At 49.5% G+C, this 3,791-nt stretch overlaps 1 protein-coding gene across 1 annotated transcript in view; it reads right to left on the reverse strand.

Moving 5' to 3' along the window:
* SLC1A7 (solute carrier family 1 member 7) overlaps positions 1 to 2,373 on the reverse strand; it is a 78,018-nt gene extending 75,645 nt beyond the window's left edge. Inside the window, exon 1 of the mRNA XM_043575004.1 lies at positions 2,347 to 2,373. The gene's annotated coding sequence lies outside the window, so the exon portion shown is untranslated. The remainder of the gene's footprint in view (positions 1 to 2,346) is intronic.
* Between the last annotated feature and the right edge of the window lie 1,418 nt (positions 2,374 to 3,791).

Genomic DNA, 3,791 nt, shown 5'->3' on the forward strand with positions numbered 1-3,791 from the left:
CTGCTACCACCCTAATCCGAGCCATCCAGACAAATCCCCTGCCTGTTACACAGGGCCCTTGACATCCTAAACACTGCTGGCTTCCAGCTTTGATCCCTGCCGGTCCCAGTGTTTTCTCCCCACGCCAGCTGGCAGAACTCCTCACCACTGCTCATGTGGTTCATGCTCTTTTATGCCTCTGTGTTTTTCAGTCACCTCACACATTTCTGATGAGGGCTGCCCTTGTGTACGACCCTGTGCTAAGAGCTGACCACGCAGTTGTAGGCCTCAGGCACTCTAGTCTGGGGGAGAGACGGGCCTGGGAGCATGTAGGTGCAACCTCAGGCTGCCAGGGCCCGAGAGGGGCCCGCACAGGCTACAGATAGAGGCAAAGCAGCACGGAGTACGGGCACTTCACAGAAAGCAGGGACATCATAGTGTCACCCACACTTCCCTCTGCTGCCTGTGCCTCTCGCCCAGGGAACTTGTTCCACGGCTCCTTATCAGTTAGTATCATCTCTGCTCAGAAGAGCCTGCTGTGGCCTCACTGCTCTCTCCAGGGACCATCCACTCTCTCTCTCCTGGGCTCCCTAACATTTCGTATTTACCACCTTCCTCACTTCCCACGTTGAGTACTCATACTCAACTGCTCGTCGAGCTTACTCTGTGCTGAGATGCTGCTGGCCCAGCAACCACCCTGTGCAGCAGGTACTGGCGTATTGCCCTCCGCTCACAGGGGTTACATTCCTTGCTCAGTGGCTTGTGGTTCAGGAGCTTAATCATTTGAGGCCCCAGGGCTGAGCACCCTTTCTGGGACATGGTAGGTAGTTAGTAAATGTTTGTTAAACGGAACTACAGTACGTCTTTCCAAGTGCACGGCTTTGCAAGCTGAACGGAACGGAATAAAGTAAACTAGACGTATGTTTCAGGAAAGACTTCAAAAGCAGAGTCAATTTGTTGTTGTTCTTTTCTGCTATCACTGACATTTCTCACTGGCTGGGGGAGGCCCAGGAGAGAGAAACCAGATCGCCCCCTCATTGGTTCAGGTCACCGCACCTTGCCACCACCAGCCAAAACAGTGTGGAATTCTGCAGCTTCAGGAACCGCCCTGGCAAGAAACACTCCCTGGCGCCAGGTTCCTCCCCCTTCTGTGTGCCAGCTGGGGTCTCTCCTGGCTGGAGCTGGCCCCGCTGAATGCCAGACATCTGCAGACAGGATTTGCAAACAACTGGCTCAACGTTCTGAACTTTTGTGATCTCATCCAAATGCCTGACTGTGGGGGGCAGGCTTGTTTTCCTAGGCTACCAGCTCCAGAGGGGTGGAGGTGGGGGTGGGGGTGGAAATTACACTAGACTTGGACCCAGAGGCTTGGGGTTAGTTCTCAGCCCTGCCACTTTACAGCTAAATGATGCTGAACCTCAGTTTCCTTCACCATAAAGTGGAAATGGTGACCGTTCCTACCTCACAGGGTTGTTATGAGAAGTAAGACAATACATGTGGGACATGATTTTGACTGTTTTTTGCTGTAACGTGCAAGGGATCGTCAGTAATTCAAAGAAGCCAGAGTTCCTCAAGCCACAGTCTCAGGGCGACGTACCCACCGCGGCAAGCACGCCCTTAACAGCAAATGCCAAGATGTCTAGACAACCCAGTCGGTTTATCTGAGTTCATTACTGAAATCCGCATAACAGAGAAACTGCTTGTTGAGTTGATTGGACCAGATTTAGTTATTTATAGAGGTGCCTTGGAACTGGACCAGGATCTGGAGGCAGAAATACTGGAAATGAATCCTAGATCCCCAATTTCTGTTTGTGTAATTGTGAGCATGGTTTTTCAGCTCTAAAATTGGGACTATAATCTCTACTTTGCACGCGCCCTGTGACCCAGCAAGTCCGCCCTTTATTTCCCACGGAAGTTCTCTTACAGGAGATACAGAAGGGGATGTCTAGGAGGATATTCATCGTGACGGTGTCTGTGGTAGCGGACAGAAGAGGTACTGAAGGTTTTCCCTGCCAGAGGGATGGACAAGTAAGCTGTGGGGCCAGCAACTGTGAGGTTGAGACAGCAGGTGAGGCAGTGGACTAGACACACATACAGCAACGTGACTCTTCAAAACAGTGTTGGGAAAAAATGTAAGAGGCGGAACATATGTATCACAATACCATGGAGAGAAATACAAAACACAAGCACGCACAAAACAAGAGGACATATTTCACAAGAATACCTGCGTATGTATAGAGATATCAAAGACGTGAGACTAGATGCCTATGAGAGGAGATGAAGAGGGGTGGCGATTAGTGAAGGGGGTTAGGGGATCAAACCAGAAAAGAGCATCGCACAGACCAATGACAACAACGGGCTACTCACCGAGAGGCACGATCAACTCAGCTTCCTGCATCAGAAATTAAAAAGAAATCCCTCCCTCTTAAAAACTGAGAACAAACTGAGGGTTGATGGGGGGTGGGAGGGAGGGGAGGGTGGGTGATGGGCATTGAGGAGGGCACCTTTTGGGATGAGCACTGGGTGTTGTATGGAAACCAATTTGACGACAAACTTCATATATTGAAAAAAAAAAAAAAAGAAAGAAATCCCTACCAGCGCGCCTGGGTGGATCAGTCAGTGAAGCGTCCAGCTTCAACTCAGGTCACGATCTCACGGTTCACGAGTTAGAGCTCCTCATCAGGCGCTGTGCTGACAGCTTGGAGCCTGCTTTGGATTCTGTGTCTCCCTCGCTCTCTGCCCCTCCCCCACTCGTGCTCTGTCTCTCTCTCTTAAAAATAAATAAGCATGAAAAAATTAATTAAAAAAAAAAAAAAGAAAAGAAACCTCTACCTCAAAGTGTTGTCAGAATTATACATAATGTCCACATAGGTCCCTGGCTCGGTACTTGACCTATGGGAGATGTCCAGCCACTGCTGCTGTTTTTATTATGCACTCATTGAACACCTAACATACCATGTATCTACTTCGTGCTGGGTGCCGTGCAAGGAGCTATGGAAGAGACAAAGACTGGGTGTCTCTCAGGCACTGGAGAGATCATGCTGTCAGACCCCCCTCACTTTCCAGAATAAGGCTACAAAAAGTGACTTGCCCAAGGTCACCCAGCAAATTAGTGACTAAGTTAAGGGCAACTGTCCAGGTCTCCAGGGCTCTTTCTAGAGCTTCATCAAAGCCAGGACCTCTGAATCCTAGACCACTGAGAGGCTTGTATTGCTTGTTCTATCACCCCGACAATCCTCCCTGAGGCTCCTCTTTTGTTTATATACCCAGGGGTGTGTGCGTGTGTGTGTGTGTGTGTGTGTGAGAGAGAGAGAGAGAGAGAGAGGGAGAAAAGTAAATTAATAAACTCTTTTAAAAATGCAGTTTGAGGGGTGTCTGGATGGCTTAATCGGTTGAACATCTGACTCTTGATTTCGGCTCAGGTCATAATCTCATGGTTTGTGGGATCAAGCCCTGCATTGGAATCTGTGTTAAGCATGGAGCCTGCTTAAGAGTCTCTTTCCCTCTGCCCCTCTCCACCGCTCCTGCACTCACTCTCTCTCTAAAAAATAAATAAAAACAAAAATGCAATTTGGTAGCCAAAACCTTTTAGGTCTATAGGGAAAAAACAGAAAGGTTCTGAAGGCGGGCAGAGACAGACCTCCAAGAAGTCCCTCCTGCCCTCCCTCTTCTGGGCCTGAACTGCTGCGTTAGCAGGTCCCGGGTCAGAGTCTCCCAATCAGAAGCAACCTCCACCCCCCAGCCCTCAAACTGGCCCCGTTAAATCTTTCCACTTAAATGCTGCTCTGAGGAGAGGGAGAAATGTCCCTGTA

This window comes from Prionailurus bengalensis, chromosome C1, assembly GCF_016509475.1.
Source record: "Prionailurus bengalensis isolate Pbe53 chromosome C1, Fcat_Pben_1.1_paternal_pri, whole genome shotgun sequence".
Taxonomy (NCBI): Eukaryota; Metazoa; Chordata; class Mammalia; order Carnivora; family Felidae; genus Prionailurus; species Prionailurus bengalensis.